At 27.4% G+C, this 20891-nt stretch overlaps 1 long non-coding RNA gene across 2 annotated transcripts in view; it reads right to left on the reverse strand.

The window, feature by feature from the left end:
- LOC107447133 (uncharacterized) overlaps positions 1 to 20891 on the reverse strand; it is a 67515-nt gene that overhangs the window by 14569 nt on the left and 32055 nt on the right. Inside the window, exon 3 of one of the 2 annotated variants that reach the window (XR_001584488.3) lies at positions 2340 to 2387. The exons of the other annotated variant lie outside the window; for it this stretch is intronic. This is a non-coding gene — a long non-coding RNA (uncharacterized lncRNA). The remainder of the gene's footprint in view (positions 1 to 2339; positions 2388 to 20891) is intronic. 2 annotated transcript variants of the gene reach the window in all.

Genomic DNA, 20891 nt, shown 5'->3' on the forward strand with positions numbered 1-20891 from the left:
TTTTTTTCTTCAATCAAAACATTATAAAAAGTTGAGAAATTGAAATTAATAAAGTCTCTTAACATTTCCATATTTAAATAAATATTTCTTAATTATCAATAGGAATTATGTATAATTCGATATTTTAGCTAAAAATAAATGAATACAATAAAAGCAAATTTTTTTTCAAACTTGTTTTTAAAGAAAAACAAATTAAAAACTTGCTATTTTCTATAAGAGTATTATTTTTAGTCACATTAGATTGTTCTTTGACTTCTTTCTTTTTATGTCAAGCAAGTCACACCGGGGAAAATTTTTTTTTCCTATCAAAACATTATAAAAAGTTGAGAAATTGAAATTAATAAAATCTTAACATTTCCATATTTAAATAAATATTTTCTAATTATCAGTAGGGATTATATATAATTCGATATTTTAGCTAAAAATAAATTAATACAATAAAAACAAATTTTATTTCAAACTTTTTGTTTGAAAGAAAAACAAATTAAAAACTTGCTGTTTTCTATAAGAGTATTATTTTTAGCTGAATTAGATATAAAGTTGAGAAATGAAAATTACTACGAAATTTAAGTAAATTATTTTGAATTAAAAGTACGAATTATTTATAATTTGCTTTTTAACCTAAAAATAATAGGAAAAAAATCAAAGAATTTATTTATTACTTTTTTGAAAGAAATAAAAATGTGTTGTTCGTGTTATTTTAAGTTGAATAAAGCATAAAGTTGAATAATTGAAATTAATAAATTGCGAACATACATTACCACATTTAACTAATAATTTTGGGTTACAAAAGGGAGATATTTGTAATTTGTATTTTAACCTAAAAATTATAGAAAAAAATAAAAGAAAATTTTATTTATTACTTTTTGAAAGAAAAAAAATTATGAACGTGTTGTTGTTTTCTATAAGAGTATTAGTTCAAGTTAACTGAAGTATGCAGTTGAATAATTAAAAATAATTAAATACAAACACTCCCACATTTAAACAAATGATTGTGGATTAAAAGTAGGAATTATTTACAATTTGCTTTTTAACCATAAAATAATACTAAGGAATCAACGAAAATTTTATTTATGACCTTTTTGAAACACAAACTAAAACGTGTTGTTTTCTATAAAGGCATCATGTTAAGTTGAATGAAGTATAAACTTGAATAATTAAAACGTGGGAGTATATTAGTATTATACTAATGTATAATACTAATATACTCCCACGTTTAAATAAAGATTTTTGGCTTAAAAGTAGCAATTATTTATAATTTGCTTTTTAAACCAAACATTACTGACAGTAATCAGAGAAGATTTTATTTATTACTTTTTCTGAAAGGAAAACAAATTAAAAGCTTGTTTTTTACCTGTAAGAATATTATTTTAAGGTCAAAATTTTCAGTTCTATTTTAATAATTTATATCTGTTAATAAAGGAAATAAGAAAAGATTAAAAAAATTCAAAGAGATATTGGGCTTATTTAATATTATAATAAGTATTTATAAATTTAATACACATTAATTTGCACTTAGTAAAATACATATTAGTTTTTAAAATCACATATTATTTTTTAAAAAAACGAGTTTCAACTTAAAAATAGATGAAATTGCTAAAATAACTATATTTTGTTTAAGAAATGTACATTTGTAGTAAAATAATTCAATTTCAAACATATAAAATATTTCATTTTAAAAATACTTTTTTAATGAGTTTTTGTATTTTTTAAATTTTTTTTCTGCAAACTTCTGTTGCTCTTTTTAAGAAAACTGATGAAACAGGATTTTTCTACTTTAAAAATATAACAATGAAAGCAAACAATAATGTCGCAAAATTTCAAGGTACAAATAAAAAGTTCAATAATCAAACAGCTGTTACAATATTATTTCTAAACAAGTACAAAATAAAAAGTTTGTCATTCATGATAGTGTTAGTTTATACTAGTAAAAAATGGCTATTTTCTTGTTTTATTTTCTATATTTGCTTTATATATATATATCTATAGTTTTAATTTTTATGTACTGCAACAAAGATAACTGTACTACATTGAATCAAGAATATTATTTTACGATGCTACGAAAATAATATTTAAAAAAAAAAAAAAAAATCAAACATATTTTGATGCTTTTAGTACCGCTCTTATCAGTGATTCGTGATATTTCTGTAGCACTTTCGCTTCTTTCTCGCTTTGCTAATAGTTTGAAATCTCTAATATGTTTACATTTTAGACAAAAATTTTAAACATAAATGAGGTTATTACCAAACACCATGCATTAAGACTCAATTTAAAATAAATAAAAAGTAGAAATTTATTTGAGAAAAAACTCGTTGTTTTAGATAGAATAAAATTCATACCTTCAGTTTTTCAAACACATATTTCAAAGCAACACTATTTAGCTCGACCTTAATAAAAGAAAAAAAATGTCAGTAGGCTTTTATTTATTTATTTATTTATTATCTAGTGTAAACAATACTATATATAATCCAAAATGAAACATTTCTGTATAAATAAGATTTATCAGAGCATGAAACGGTGTGATGAAAGTTTTGGCAAAGATTCGAGCAGATTCATTAAATTAATTTACTTTTAGCTGTCACTAATATATTCAATGTATTTAATCTTCACAGTTTTTCATAGGTTTATTTTAGATTCTACTTTAATGATGGAAAACTTGTCTTGCTTTAAAATTTATTTCCCTGAATTATCTTCTGCCTTGTAGTGACATAAAAAATATCGGTACTTACACAATTCGCCGGAACTGGCTATGACGTTGCTGACAAAAAAAAAATTCAACTTTTCTTAAAATTTATTGATTTATTTTTATTTAAATAGTTAAAAAATTTGAAAAATATTAAAAGACATTAAAAAATGAAAAATAACTGAATTTATTTGCACTAGCAAAAAGGATAAAAATCAAATTACCTTTTTCTCTCTCTTTTGTATAATCATAAATTAAAATTATATTCGAATTAAGATTTTTTTTTAAATTTTATAACCATCGTTAAACAGCCGACACAATTTTTGATTTTATGACTACCAATGTTCAACTCGGTAGTCATGCAATTTTGTACCCGATCCAAAAAATAAGGGATTTACACTATCAAGTATTGGGTATAATCTTCCTTCGTGGAGGACTTCTTGATGTAACTAACACGTATTTGCGTTACACGGAGTGGGAAACCACGAAAACCTCCCAAGGTTAACCGAACAGCAAGGGGACTCTAACCCGTAACCAGTCTACCACTGAGGATATTTTTCGTCAGTACTGTGGTTGATGCGAGTCGAGCGCGGAATTCGTATCAACCAGCCATCCCTGCGATTCGAACCTGCGTCACTTCATTCTATTCTTTGAATAGCCGCATCTGGAATTCAGATTTTCAGTACTTTTTTTATAGAATAAAAAGTAAATAGTAATGCTGGTTTAAGTTATCAAATAAGTTAAAGAATCAGATAAGAACATCTTAATTGTGCGATAACTCTCTTAAAGTTAACAATAATGTGATTGTGCTTTAAAAATATTTTAATAACGATGTGATTATGTTTTTTAAAAACCATTACAATAATGTGATCGATCTTTGAAAATTTCAGTCATAACATGATCGCCTTTTAAAAATCAAAACGAAGATTATTATCGCATCTTAAAGTCAAGGCGAATCTGCTATCACTTGTTGAAATCATCACAACAATGCAATAACATTTAGTAATCACTTTTTAATTCCCACAATATTAATGTAATCATTTTTTCAAAATAATAATAATACAAAAACGCTTTTTCAATTACTTAGCCATAATGTTATTATTTTTTTGTTTTGAAAATTTTATAACAATAATGTGATCGTCTTTAAAAATAGCTTGGTTATAATGTGATAGATTTTCAGAAATCTTAACCATATAATGATAATGATATATAATTCCTATAATGATATATAATATGTAATGATGTATATTATATAATGATAAATTCAGCTAATCATACATTCATGTAATGTATAAATGCAGCTGACCAAACGTTCTTATGATGTACTAATTCAGCTAATCAAATCTTCCTATAATGTGTATGTCTGAGGCAATAATTATAACCCTATTAATTAATCATTCTGATTTCAATTAATTATTTTAAATTAATTACTTTATATTAGTTACATAGTTATTAATCAATTATGGTAATTTTTTCTCACAGATAAAGCAAACAAATCTTCCTTAAAACATATAAGTGTATTTAAATCACTTTATTTACTACGCCACACCTTTAACAAAAAAGTAATTATTTGTATTTCAATGGAAAAATGGTCTTAACTATAGACAGTGTTGTTTTACATTTAAAAGTAGTTTAGATTCAAAGTATTTAAATTTAAAAATAATTAATACATATTTTAATCATATTTATTAAGCGCAAAGGGTGTGACATACCATTACGGGTGTGACCAGTTAAACATCTCTAAAGCAGAAATAGGGGTATCTTCTTAAATATTTTTAAACCCGTTTGAATTTTGTTTTTAATTACTTTTATTGTTTGATATTTCTATCATACATATCAAGTAAAAGCAAATTCTAAAATAATCTTATTATTAAATCATCATTTAAAGTACTTAAAAAACTTACTATATACTCAATTAATAAGCGTACACGTAAAGTAATAGAAATAGTTAACTTATATTGTATCATTATTTTTAAATTTCGCAGTATGGACATAAATACTAGAAACAATTAATTTTATAATTCAATATTACTGTTTGCAAGTTTTTCTTCACTTTAGTGAAACAGTTTAGTAGTGAATTGATTTCACTTTGCTTCATTTTTGCATTGTAAGAATCGCTCTTTTTAATGGTACTCTTATTCAGAACTTCTACTTTATTTTTACTTGTTTATCAATAAAAAGAAACGATTGTTTTTATTTATTATAAGAATTTTTTTAAAAAAATAAATCAGATCAAATGAAATCGCTTTATTGAACAAGCTTTATTTTACGGAATAATTTAAAAAAAATATTATTCGTGAAATTTGAATAGCATTTAAAAAACATTAAAAGTTGTTCAAACTGCGTTCAAACTTTAATATATTTTAAAATTTTCATAATTTTTATTATTATGAATAAATTAAAAGAAATAAAATATAACTTTATATTTCATAATTTCTATAATTTTTATTTCAATTGCGTACTACGCTTACAAAAATATCAGTTAACATTAATATAGGTTATCGATTAACTGCAATTTGTAGCTGTATAACAAGCTTCATTTTACGGAATAATTTTTAAAAAATATTATTCGTGAAATTTGAATAGCATTTAAAGAAAACTAAAAGCTGTTCAAACTTTTATATATTTTAAAATTTTCATAATTTTTATTAGTATCAATAAATTAAAATAAATCAAATATAACTTTATATTTATAGTTTCCATAAATTTTATTTCCATTGTGTCCTACGCTTACAGAAAAATCAGTTAACATTAATATAGGTTATCTATTAACTACAATATATAGCTGTATAACAATATATAGCATTTAAAAAATTTAAAAGTTGTTCAAACTTAATTATATTTTAAAATTTTCATAATTTTTATTAATTTCAATAAATTAAAAGACATAGAACATTACTTCATATTTTAAAATTTCTATAATTTTTATTTCTATTGAGTTCTACGCTTACAGAAAAATCAGTTAACATTAATATAGGTTACCTATGAACCGTAATAGGATACAAATATGCTAAAATCGTGCCAACAATTTTGTTTAGTAAAGTGATATTATTCATACTTAGAAACATATTAAGGTGCAGCTAATTTGAACTATATCTGAAAATTTAAATTTTCAGTTAGTAGCCAGTGACCGGTAACTCTAATAACTAAGTAGCCACTTTTTCCTAAACCTAATAAGTCGGTAACTGATATTAATAGGTCCTTTTCATCCAATAGTCATTTTATGCAACAAAAAAATTTTGCTTGAATTAAATTACATATTTTTTAAAAAAAAATCATATTATATCTGCTATAAAAAGTTAATTCAACAGTAAAAATAAGATAAACATGATAAAATTTAATTAAACATACTAACGTTAAGGAATTTTATTTAAATACATTTGGGATGGCAAAATACATTTAATGTATGCATTATAACTTTGAAATGCTTGAATTATTAAAGTACTCTCTTTCTACTTGAATCTCTCCACAACAAAAGGATAGATTCTGAAGGATCAAAATTTGGGGATATTAGACATCAGTTGGACACTGTACGTCATCAAAATTATGTTTCTAAAATCTATTTCTGCAATAATGTACTTTTATAATTAAACAATTTTCATTAAAAAAAAAAACGATAGGAGAACGTGATCAGTTTCTTCTTTATTTTAAGTTTCCATTTTTTTGTCGACTAGCCATGTAGGTTGTTTTCTGGTCTAATTTGAACCATATTATAATTCAACACGATCCAAAATTTCTAACACTGCACTGTTTGCTATTAAACATCAATTACGGAAACAAATAAGTGCTAAACGTGACATCGTGAACAGTGAGCTTTTTAAATGACAATTGTACAAAAAGCATTTTTTTGAATTTAAGGAAGAGCAAATCAAATTCACGAAAATTTGCCTCTTGAAAAGCGTTTTCTATCCATTGTCATCATATCTAATCTAACAAATGAACTTAACTATAACTTTAACTAAACAAAAACGGGGACACTCGATCGAGGGCAAAAGCAGACACTGGAACAAAATAGAAACCTGGTGCATTCGTCAAATTCTGCACACCTTTCATCTCGCAATTACAATCCCTTCTTTGACAGCGAATTCCACTTGCTCAACCCCTTCTTTCGCGAAATAAAAATAATAGTTGAATCATGTCGGCCAACAAAATCATAAAAATATTTTTACCTTCATACTTCCGGCCCCGAGGCTATCCAGACGAAGCAATGCCCGGATCAACTTAAAAACACCCCCGTAAACCCCTCAAAACTACAACCCCAAACTCAGAACTAATTTTGTAGCATTCTTTTCATCTAGATCTCTAAAATGAGCGCCCTATGGTCTTTCTGCGCCCCATATAGCGCGGGCGGCGAGCGATATAGCAAACAGATGCTTCCATTGGTGCCTGTTGACTAGGCGCGTGGACTACGCCTGCTTTATTTTGTTTTTATTTTAATTCTTAAAGCCCAGAGGGGTCGCAGACCGTCGTATGAATTTGGGGCGGAGTCCACAGTAACCTCTGACATACGATAGAAGATTTGTTCGCTTACCTGCGGGGGTAAGAAAAAAAAAAAAAAAAAAGAACTTTCGTTTCTTTTTTTTTTATTGATATACTGTTTTAAAGTAAACGCGTGTCTTAAGTGTGTACGCAGATCACGTAATACCTGTTTCTTCTGTTTTATGTCTAACCAACCCCTTTTAATCGCCCCTACCCACCTCGCCCTGGCCAACTGTCATTCAAAAGTTTTATAACACAGATAAGGGAGCAATATAGGCTTGCGTTGTATAGTGATATACTTCTTAATCATTAAAAGTTAAACAAATGGTATGAAATACTTAGATTACTATCACCTGGATAGGTGAAAATAAATTATTTTTGAGCATTAATGTCAAAAGAATATAAAATATTTTGGTTTGACTTTTTAAAGCGCTTAAATGTTGGATATGACCATATATTATGAGTAGAACGATATATTTCATTATTTAATAAGTAATTAAAGAAAAAAAATGCATAACAGAAAGCAATTTGAGAGAAAAGTTAAGTAATTATGAATAAATTAAAAAAAGCATTCTTAAAACTTATACTGCATATACGTCTCATAGTGTATAATATAAAACTCATGTATCTATTCAAAAATTTCAACATAACAGTTTGTTAGGTTATATTTAGTTTTTGTATTTTTAGGACTTAATTAGTTTCTGTATTTTTAGGACTTAAATTAATGGATGTGGCTTATACAGGAAGTACTAAACCACACAGCAAATATCTGACTTTTTAAAATTCGATTTCTCAGGAGCTATTTAACCGATATTGCTCAAATTTTGCCACGTAAAATTACACGCTTTAAATTTATGCAAAAAAAATCGCACACCTTGCTATTCAAACTCTTTTTAACGATTATTAAATAAAATAACAGAAACAATAAATATCTACTAAAAGTTATTTTTTGCATGGAATTATCCTTGGATAAACGAATTTTATAATTGTGTGTAAAAAAATTTAAAATCGCTGAAAAAGTTCTCGAGACATGGTGAACTACGCAAAAACTAAAACATAATTAACGGGTCAAAACTTAGACAATATTTCTCAGATTGCTTTTCATATTTCAAGGGTCAAAAATCTGAATCAGTCAAAAAAGGTATGTTTATTCAGACACTAATTAATTAGCATATTTGATATCACCCATTCGAACCATTATGATTGAGTCCTAGAACGTGAAGATTCGATCATTACATTAATAGTTATTCAGGGTGGTCCGTTTCTTTTTGTCCACTGTACATAGAATTACATGTAATAATAAGCCTATCTTTAAAAATTTGTTTTCATTAGCTTTCATTAGCTTAGAATTTCACTTTCTTCTTAGAAGTATGTTTCTCAGATATATACAAACCGATTTATTATCTTTTTCATTAAAATAAAAAAAAAATAGTGGAGCACCAAAAACTATTTTAAAAAGACTTAATGCTACAGGAAGTACTGGAACTTGTATTTATAATGATCCTGATACATTGCATTATAAAAACAATGAATTAGTACATCTTTTTTGTTGATTTTTCCCTTACATTATATTTTAGTTTTGTTATGAATGATATTTCAAATGTATATGCCAAAAGTATATAACAAAACGACATTTTATTGAATATCAAAACATTTTATTGAATGACGAAATTAGCAATATAGCATGAATGATTAAATTAGCAATATAGCATAATTGACGAAGCCGGCAATATAGAAAACGATTAAATATTTTACTCTTTGTCTAAGCATTATAAACAATGCCAATTAATGGTAAAGTAGGAAATAATTACGCATTTTATAAAATGTAGAGGTATTTCATAGATTGCCTACGTAACTAAATGTATAATGAAATTTCTTATGGTAGTTTTTCAGTCTGATAAAGAAAAAAAAAACAATTCATTTGTAACAATTTTCCAAAATAGCATTTGTATTTTTGAAGCCTTTTAAGTAATAGTCTTAACATATATTGTATAAAGGGCATTCGTCATTCTAAAAAATGCCTACTATTCAATGATTAGGCAAAATATTTAACAATTCTAATCTTTCACAGTTTGCCTAAAAACACCTGGTATTTTTTAGAATGATTAAACATTTTGCATTCATGGCAACATTTACAGCATATTACACGTTTCAGTAAAAAAAAAAAATTAAAAAGTCGATAATGAGAACATAATGTATGGTTATTTTCGTTTGAATAGATCGATATTTTCTGGGTTTCTAAATACTATTATCAGTTTTTTAAAATGTATATTATCGAAAATTAAGTTATTGAGACTTAGGCTAAAATCGTCAAAAAGGATATTTATGTACAGAACACAAAGTACCAGTCATTGAATTGCAACAAATAATTGCTAAAATCAAATTACCAAATCAATTTTATTAAGCGAAAGTAACTAAGATCAGACCGATGATCAAGTTTCGATGAATATGATTACGACATTTTCGATAGGAATACTGAAAATAGTACATTAAGGACAGCATTTAGAGAACACCCTGCATTTAACTTAAGAAGATGATTAATTTCAATAGAAGTAGAAGTACAGCGTTATTCATAATTCCCTCTGTTTACTACAACCTTATGTTTACTACAACTAGCTTCAGTGGTACATGCTACTGCCATCTACCGGCAACTGCATAAATTAAAACTTGAATACTTTCAGAATAATTTCATTTGTTCCTTTTTGCCATATTCGTCTTCGTTTTTTTACTATAACGCTTCGAAACCCCGGAGGGAATTATGAATAACCCTGTATATTACAATATGTCAGAGTGGATTTTCATATTTTTATTAAAAATCATATCGCATTTATGCTTGTCCTCATGAGTTTGAGTAACATCTTATCGTCTTATTCTCAAAGATATAATCACTTTGTTTTCAGTTCACGTTACAACTTTTCGTTGATGTATGTTCAATTTCACAATTCAACCTTAAAAAGGCGCCGTAGAAAATAATATGAATGAAACACACGTTGTAAGAATGAACGGGGTGTGTAGTGACAAGCTTTATGAATGAATTCAGGTATATCCTAAGTGTTTTTTTTAAACTCTCACTTAACCATGAATGAGAGTTGATAAGCGTAGGTACACTTTATAGGTCACATGAATGAAAGCCGATTCGTTAATTGCATATTGCGAAAAATGTCTCCAAATTGATAAAAAAAAAAGGTTATTTGTCTGGTTTTAGACGTGATTTGCCTGCAGTATTGCATAAAATTTCTGCGTACAATCTGCGAATATAAAATTATATATCCTAGACCCGTTTTATAGAATTGTTTGAAAACTAATTTCTTGTCGAAGAGGTGTGTTTAATTTTTACTTTCATATAATTTTGAAATAATTTTTAATGTATTTAATGTAAAATGTTGACTTTTTCAGCATCAAATAACTGTTTATGAATGTCTTTTTTCAAACAGTAGAGCGCCGATTATCCGGACAAATCGGAACAAAAGCTGATCTGTATAACGAAAAATCCGGATAATTAGACAACTTTTTAAAGAAAAGCTATGAGAATGATTTTTAGTAACTTCCCTTCACACTTTTTTTTCCAGAAAAAAGGATTGACAATAGCAGTAGTCCCTATTTAAGCGAATTACAAATGGCGTGTTTAAAAGTTTCAATATTTTTGAAACTTTTAGAATTATCGAAACCTGTTCCGCTATAAGAAACAACTTGTCATTCACATTGGAATTAGGCGCTAAGAAAGTGAGGTTCTTCTCAATATAACCAAGGTACAAAAGATACCATTTTTCATCACCTTACAGACATTCTGAAAAATAAAAAAAACTTTTTTGAGATATTAAGAAGGGTGAAAAAACACATGGTTTTTGAAATCTAGTAAATTGGTTCTGATCTAGTAAATTGGATAATCCGGTAAATTGGCTTTCGGTTAATCGGCGCGCTAAGATATAGATAGTTTTCATATGGCAGTTTTTTTTTGTGAAACCAGTGTAATGAAAATTACTCTTAGTTTCAATCACAATTCAAGGTAATTTCTTTTGATAACAATAGAAAAAATAGGAGATGCGTAGAGAGAAAAAATCCGCCTTGCACAAAACATGTTTTTGAACTCGTCTAAACCAGCTTGTTAATCAATCAGAAACTGGGTTCTTAAGTAAAAAATAATAATAATTAACTGCAAATCTTTTTACGCATCTGACATAATAATATTGAAAGATTGTAATAAATTTTTTGGACTAGAAGAGTAAGTTATGTTACACTATTTAAAAGAAGTTAATTCATTGATCATTTAATTGAAGAAACTAAGCAAATTTAACATTAAATTTCAAGAAACGAGGTTCATTTAATATTAATTTAGAGAAGCTAATTTTATTTAACATTTAATTTGAAAGACATCTTTTTATTTAAAATTTGTTTATAAAATAAATAATTCATTGACTTTTATTTTACTATGACAATTCGTTGAATATTGAACTTGAAGGTATTCAGTTAATTGATCATTTAATATTTTACAGGAAATGAATTCACTAAATATTTTATATGTTGGAACTCAACTCATCTATCATATAGCTTGAAGCTAAATTAATTTATAATTTAATTGGAAGAAACTGAATTCGTTGAACATTGAACTTGACGGTACTGCGTTTAAGAAATTCAATTCTTTTCAACATTTCATTAAGAAAATCTCAATTTAACAAACGTTTGAGAACTGAATTAATATAAGATATTATTTTTCTCTATGTTCGATTCCGCAAAATTGAGAAATTTTAACGAAGTTAACTGAAAAGGAATGCGAAAGAGAAATGTTAATTTTAATATTAATAAAATGGCAGAAATTGTGAAATTAAAGAAATTAATTGAATGAAACAAAACATCGTAAGGAAAGCATAGGAAGGAAAGTATATATATATATATCAGTTTGATATATATATCAAACTTATGTTAATGGAGAAGGTGTTCCAAAGTAATAATTTTATAAAATAATTTGAAATTCTCCAGTACAGCAAATGCAATTTATGAATGTTTTTCATAGCTTTGGGGAATCTTTTGTGCAATGGTGCATCATTATAATGTGAGCAACCAGCGCAACAAGACATTTATTATAAACACTGAAGATAATTATTATAATCTCCTAGAAAATTACAATTTTCCTTAAACACGGTAGAAAATGTAAATTTTACAAAAATTATTCAATGAAATAAAAATATTTTTTGAAAATTGTAAAAAAAAAAAAAAGAAAATTATCACTATTACTGAATTTTTTCCCAAAATATCAATTTCACAAAAACCTTTAGTAGAACAAAAAAAAATAGTTTTGTAATATTTTTGAACTCAAATTAAATTTGCAATTCCAAGATTCTTGCTATTTTTCTTGTTGTCAAAAAGTTCTCTGCATTTTTTTGTCAGTTAAATTATTAAAATCTAAATTTGTGGCCGTATTATACAAATTTTATTTTCATAAAATGACAAACAATTCCAAAGTATATCTTACGTTTATTAAAGAAATGATTATGCACATAAACTCTATAATTTCTTGCTGTGAAAACAAATAATATCGATCTTTTCATGCAAACAAGGCTCAATAAAACCAATCCATCTAATCAGTGTTCAATAACTGACACCACAAATTATTGCGTTGAAGTAGAGTCGTCCATTATATCTATCACCAACTACTAGTCAGTGTTATGATGTATTTCATATAGTTATTCTCTCAGCGCTTCTGCAATGATCAATAATGTGATATCGTGTTTCATCAACACGAGGTTTGATAATAAATTGCTGCAAGGGTATCATTTGAGAAAATAAGTCTTATGACATTTATCAAAATGTCTCCATAAGCATGATGTATATTGCCGATTGCACGAAAACTAGCATGATTTTTTTCAAAGAAGCCTTTGATCCTGACGGCCAAAAAACATTTTTTTTTCAACCAAGACGACACCCCAGTCATTAAAGGCGTGGATCTTAAGGTCACGTGATTAAGTAGCGTATTCGGGACCTAATCTAAGGCACTCCACCCTAGATTTCAGAATAAAAATATTAAACTTAACTAGAAAAAAATAATAAATAAACCTTCCGATATCCCAGTACGTTCGTTTGGCTTTAGAACTCATGTAGTCGCCAGAAAAATCGCACAGTTGGCGTTTTATCGCCAAAGTGTCTTTTAAAACTTGTATATTAGGCATAAAGAATAACTAATGAAATAGGTGTAATTAACGTTAGGCTTCTTATTTAGCCTTTCACCTCACTGTTATTATATTTTTCATTTTGGGCGTAATGAAGTCGTTGAAAATGATTTGAGGGGAGGGGGAAGAAACTAGCCGGTTATTCCCCGTTTCTAGAAAGTTAATTATATAAATTTCATCTTATTAATTAATGATAAAGCATAATTAAGCAACACTTATAAATACATTGCTTGCTTTTTACGCTAGCTGGGAGAAAATATTCTTCAAAAATTATTTTTTCCATTGAGTCTATCGCATGAGTTACTTTATTGAAATTTATAAATGAAAGTAGAAATAAATTTAACAATGACTTGTAGAAGTAAATTTTACGATTAAGTAATCGAAGCAAATAATTAAGTTAATTATTAAATTTAATTAACTAAATCTTTCTTGTTTTTTAATTTTTTTTGAAATTCAAGTTGATAAAATGTTAGTTTTGAATAAATAAAAAATTCCAGCAAATTCTACATGCAATAGAAGCTATCATTTTTATTAGCCATTTTTAATTTAGTACAAAACGTGTGGAATAATGTAAAAATAAATTTTAATCATTTTGTAGAATCTCTACTGTTAATTGACACTATATCTGAATATTTCCTTAAATCATATTCCATTAATTTTCACTTTATCATATTCTACGTATTAATTTCATTAATATTTATTAACTGTATTTCAAACGTGCAAAAATTTGATAAGAGATTTCTAAAATAGTAATCTTGATTTCTTATAAATGATGACGTTATAGTGTAGTGAATATTGAGAATAATAGCGCTTTGAAATGTAAATGGATGAAATAAAGGAAAAATTTCGTCATTTTCACAAATATTTTTCTTTTAAATTTAGCATTGAATAGAAAATATCTCATAAAAAAATAAGCTATTCAAGTTTCAAGTAAAGCAAAGATTTAAGTAAGTTTCATATTAATTAGAAATTACAAATTTCATTTTTAAACCATTCAAATTATATTACCAATAAAACAGGTAGAACAATGTAAAAATAACATACATTTTCATTTAATGTATGATAAAAATTTAATTTGAGAAAGCAAACATTTCTCTTGACTGCAACCGAAAGTTTTATATACTTTCAAAAAAAAAAAACCAATAAAACAGTAAAAATTTTAATATTTTTTTTACCGGAGAAAGCTATTATCTTTTTTTTTAAATCTTTCTTTGATAAAAAAATCTTTTTTAAAAAAAGAGTTTTTTTTCTTCATGAACTCAAGTTATTTTTTTTCTTTAACAAGCAACCATTATAAAAAAAAACCTAAAACAAAAACATTTATCTACTTTTACACTTTTATCCATATACTTTCACAATCATTTATCCCTGACTCAAAATATTTTGCTAAGAAATACTGCAACCGAAAACTTTACATAATTTAAAAAACAAACAAACAATAAAACTTTAGAAAAATTTTCATAAGACATCTTAAAATGGCAAACAATCATCGGATTTTATCTATAAAATAACAATATCATTATCATTAAAATATATAATCACGTTGTTCATAATCTTTAACTGATACGATGTCGTGACCATACTGTAAAAATGAATGCACAGATAATTCCTCTTCAGAAACAAATCGTGGGTATTACACATGCAGAGCATATTCCACAATTTTGTCAATTTCACGATAATTAAAGCCACGAAGTATGCATATACACATGCATTCTTTGGTAAACAAGTGATATACCCATCTCTGGTGAAGAAGTCATTAAAGAATCATTAAGATTTCGTAGCAATATCATTACAATCTTAAACAAATGATGGGGACTCTTAATTTTCCATGTTTCATGACCATTTAAAGGATTTCAATGGTGAGATAATTGATGGTAAAATGTATTTATGTGTTTTATGGAATAGTGCTGGTCAAGAACGAAAGATATCATATTTGAATTTTCGTTTCGATTTTGTAAACAAGTGATGTCTATTTGGTGTCATGACCTGAGCGAAAATTACCAGAAAATTCGAAATCAACAAGTGAAAGTAATAACAGAATTAAGATGGTTGTTTCTTAAGCTCGTCAACCCCAGCATTGTTTTGAAGAAGAAAATAGAAGGTGTTCCTAAACATTAACCAAAACAGCATTAAACGTTACATTAATATTACAGAAACAAATACAGATGACTCTAAATTTCCATAATTAAGTCTATATATTAGATTTCAATGGGATATAATTGAAGATAGAAATATTTCAAACTGTTCTTATGCGATTTTTCGTGTGTTTTATAGCTAAAAACTACTTTCTAAAAAGAAAATAGAGATATTTTTGCAGTAGGAAATCACGTATTGATCTTGTAAACAAGAGAACGTTGATTCAATGTCAGAGCATGAGCTTTACAATTATACACGACTCTAATTTTTCTCAATAAAATCCATTTATTAGATTTCAATGGGCTATAATTGATGATAAAAATATTTTAAACTGTTCTTATGTAGTTCTTGAGTGTTTTTTGGGGTAAAAACTACTCTCTAAAAAGAAAATAGAGATATTTTTGCTGTATGAAATTATGTATTGATCTTGTAGACAAGAGAACGTTGATTCATTGCTAAGTGATGAGTTTTGCAAGTATGAACTAAAATTACCTAAAAAGTTGGGTTTATGTTAGTAAGAAAGTGCAAAATTTATATGCATGTTAGCTTAGTTCATCTACCTCAGTATTGTTTTTCAACAAAAATTAGAAAGTTTCTGCAAATCATTATTGTATTCCGCATAAGAGGTTACATTCATATGTTTCTGAAACATTGAAAAAACATAGTTTCTGTTTACTCTCAGTAGTGTATCTGCGAAAACATATACATTTATATACTTTAACGCTCTTTTAAAAGTTTGCTGAAACTTTGAACACCGAGGTTCGAATTTCAGTTTTCACTCAACTTTTTTTTTATTAAAATAGTCTCCTATATTTCTGTGTTACCTTTACTTTGTGATATATTAGTTTAATAACTAATAAATACTCTGCAATACGATTTGTTCTTCATTATCTCCCTTAAAACAGTTCACAAATAATAAAGAGACTTATCATTGATTGTTTATAGAAGTTTAAAATATTTTTGTTTATTATAAAAAAAAGTTTATGAGATCATTTGCAATTTATCGGAGGCATTTCTTTAAGTGATTCAGAAATGCTGAGTTGAATGTTACAAAATTTATATTTTCAACGAAAATAAATATTTATTAATTCTGCGAATGGTGTTTAGTTTATATTATTAACTAAGTTTAAATAAAAACAATTTACAAGAGTGCCCAACCAATCTAAAAAAAAAATAAATAAATAAACGCCCCTCAGAAATGTATTTACTTACTCATCAAGGTTTAAAAATCTTTGTTTCGCCTCTATCACAGTCAACATACTATATTCACAATCCTAAGACATCTCATAAATATTGCGAATGTATTTCAAATATTTTCAACGACTATGTCGTAGTGAAACTCGTGTTGCTATCTGTTTATTATGGTAAGCAATGCAAGAAAACTAATGGATTAGTATGTGAATACTTAAAAAAACGAAAAACTACAATTACTTTTGTTAGAAAAATACAGCGCACAAATTATATAAGCGAATGAGTTTCTTTATATCATACTTTCTACGCCTTAAATCCTTTTACCGAGATCCGAACCTCGTTTTATGGAACACGACTGCGTTCTGCTAACCGCTGGACTGTTTAAGCAGAGATGCGAGTTTTTTTAACATTCACTATGAAGTTTAATTTTGCAAATTCTTTTGCTTCGTCTACCGACAGGCTTCAAAATAATGGAAATGAACTTTAAGTATTTTAAAGAAAACCACTCAAAATTGTTTTATATAATTTCAAAATTTGGTACTTCCAAAAAAAGAAATCACATTCTCTTCCATTTTTGATAAAGGAAAAACTTTTTTCGTATTATTAATAGAGCACTTTTTTGTTCAATGTGAAAGTAAGTTATAAATATTAAGTTATATATGGGGTTAAAGGCACTGCTATTTTGAAGGTGTGGGTTGAGATCCTCATTGGCGACTTTAAGCAAAATCAGCTAAAAGCCAACAGGTACAAGTTGTCTGAAAGAGCTGCGATGGCTCACAAGATAGAGCATTCGCCTTCCAATGAGGTGAGCCGGGTTCGAGTTCCTGTGATGGTTGATCGATGCGAATCCGCATCCGGCTTGCACCGACCACATTGCTAACTTGAAATATCCTCAGTGGTAGATGGATCATGAGTTAGAGTCCCCTTGTCATTAGGCTAACCATAGGAGGTTCTCGTGGTCTTCCTCTCGTGGTCCGCAAATGCGGGTTAGTTCCACCAAAAAAAGTTCTCCTCGAAGGCAACATTTCTCCCAATACTTGATCCAGGAGTTCCCTTGTCTTCTGAATTGGATTCAAAATTAATAGTCAACGGAGTTGAACATTAGTAGTCGTAAACCCAAAAATTGGGTTGGCTGTTCAACGACGGTTATAAAATGAAGTAAAAAGTTGTCTGAAACTTAAAGGAGCCATTGTGCGCTGTGTGGACCATATTGCCCTAATCATGCCGTTAGTCGCGAAATTCCATGAGCCTCTTGACCCACAACGTGCTGTTGAGATTCTGCTTCTTACAGCACTTATATATTACATACAAATATACAAACGTACAGTAATTTACATTAATTTAAATAAAACAATTTACATTAAATAGTATTTAATCCTCAGTGGCCAGCCTATATTTTACTTAGATTAACTTTTACATCGACAAACATTAATATCATTAAATTATAAATTTAAAATAAAATAATTATATTCAATATAAATCACACGTGTTCTGAACTGATATTCCATTAATAAAACGACTAACTCAATGGACAAAAAACTGAAATTGAAGCTACAATTATTGGCAACTCCATAAAGACAATTTTCAATCCCAACTCATCATTGAACATGATACTCATGCCAAATGACGGGAATTTACGTCGTCTTTAACGACCTTGGATGAATTCACTGCCCAACGACTAAAGAGCAAACAACACGTCCTCAGCCACAATTGATACCATACTTATAAGTTAGGCCAGGCTCTGAACTACTCATTAGATCTTAATAATTTAATAACAAGCCATTTTCCTTTTTGGAATTCTACTCAAGTGACATCATCTTTCTAAGTTGACGTCTGCCGCAGGGGAAAGAACGCCGAATTTTACAGTTGCATTCAGCACCATATGTTTTATGATGTTTCCGCCATCTGAGAGCATTTAATCGGTTATACTTTTTTTGTGGAGATTATTTGTATATCTTCTGTATGTTTATAATGAGATCATGGATTTTTGTAGAGAATGCGTTAAATAATTAATTGAATGTCCACAAAATTTGATGATTTTTTTAGAGAATTCGTAAAATAATTATGACAAGGAATTCTTAAAAGAGAAATTCACTGATTGTCTCTCACGAAATTTGATTTTTTTTTGTTGCAGAAAATGCTTTAAGTCAGTAAGGTCAGGAATTTTATAAGAGAGATTCATTAATTGTCTTTCACGAAACTTGATTTCTTTTGTAGAGAATACATTAAATCATTACGGTAAGGAATTTTTACAAAGGAGATTCATTGATTGTCACTCACAAAAGTTGATTTTTTTTTGTAGAGAATGCGTCAAATCATTACGGTAAGGAATTCTCACGAGAGAAATTCAAGTCCGTAAGGTAAGGAATTTTTACAAAGGAGATTCATTGATTATCACTCACAAAATTTGAACTTTTTTTTTTGGCAGAGAATGTGTTAAATCATTACGGTAAGGAATTCTTACAANTTTTTTTTTTTTTTTTTTTTTTTTTTTTTTTTTTTTTTTTTTTTTTTTTTTTTTTTTGTAGAGAATGCGTCAAATTATTACGGTAAGGAATTCTCACGAGGGAAATTCAAGTCTGTAAGGTAAGGAATTTTTACAAAGGAGATTCATTGATTATCACTCACAAAATTTGAACTTTTTTTTTTTTGCAGAGAATGTGTTAAATCATTACGGTAAGGAATTCTTACAAGGGAAATTCATTGATTGTTACTCACAAAATGTGATTTCTTTTTTTTTGTAAAGAATGCGTCAAATCATTACGGTAAGGAATTCTCACGAGGGAAGTTCAAGTCTGTAAGGTAAGGAATTTTTACAAAGGAGATTCATTGATTATCACTCACAAAATTTGAACTTTTTTTTTTGTAGAGAATGTGTTAAATCATTACGGTAAGGAATTCTTACAAGGGAAATTCATTGATTGTTACTCACAAAATGTGATTTTTTCTTCTTTTTTTTTGTAGAGAATGCGTCAAATCATTACAATAAGGAATTCTCACAAGGGAAATTCAAATCCGTGAGGTAAGGAATTTTTACAAAGGAGATTCATTGATTATCACTCACAAAAGTTGGTTTTTTTTTGTAGAGAATGCGTCAAATCATTACGGTAAGGAATGCTTACAATTGAAATTCATTGATTGTTGCTCTCAAAATTTGATGTTTTTTGCAGACATTGCTTTAAGTCAGTAAGGTAAGGAATTTCTACAAGGGAAATTCTCAAATTCTCACTCACAAAATTTGATATTTTTTGTAGAGAATGCGTCAAATCATTAGGGTAAGGGATACTTTCAAGGAAGATTCATTAATTGTTAATCAAATGATTTTCATTGAAAATGTTTAAAATCATTAGAATAAGGAATTTTTACAAGAGAAATATAATAGTTTTCCTTCACAAAACTTTATGATTTATTTTAGAGAATGCATTAAATCATAACAGAAAGGGATAATTAGGTAAAGAACACCTTAATTCACTACAATAAGAAAATGTTACAAGGAAACGTTATTGATTTTTACTCATAAAATACGATGAATGTTTATAACCACGTTATAAATTTTGGAGTACTGTCATCTAAATAAGAACCTTGATATAGTGCTAAGTTAGCCCATATTGTTATTTTTTAAAAATTTAATTACATGATATGATGTTTTAATTTGAACAGAAATATACTTCAGTTTAACATCTTGTAGAAAATCATGGTTGCTAGAAAATTTGATCAGTACTGTGGTTCAAAGCACTTATAATATGGCTTAATATGGAACCAAATTTTATGAGAATGTTGTGAAATATGATTAGAATAATACTCAAAATTATAAAGAAAAATATTTCTCAATATTTGACCTAATAAAACACCAGCAGAAAAGATACTCATTTTTGAATATCTATTTGATCTGATTAGTGTCTCCTTGCCTAAAGTCGAGCTTGTCGAGCAATTTCAAATTAATGTCAACGTGTTTTCAGTAAAGTAATGATTTCTCAGCTAATGCTGATGTGTATTTTAGTAATATAATTAAAATCTAATATAATAAAATATAATCAATACATCACTCAAATTAACTGAAACAGATTTAGTTCAATAACTAGGAACAATTTCCAAAATTATTCTACTTTATTTTTATGTATATATATACATTCCAAATTTTTCATATTAACATCTAATTAATATTACATACTCATAGCTCTTCTTAGGTAATGTCATAATTATATAAAAAGGAGACCATTTATTAAGAGAATACCCAA

This window comes from Parasteatoda tepidariorum, chromosome 10 (genome assembly GCF_043381705.1).
Source record: "Parasteatoda tepidariorum isolate YZ-2023 chromosome 10, CAS_Ptep_4.0, whole genome shotgun sequence".
In the NCBI taxonomy this organism is placed as follows: Eukaryota; Metazoa; Arthropoda; class Arachnida; order Araneae; family Theridiidae; genus Parasteatoda; species Parasteatoda tepidariorum.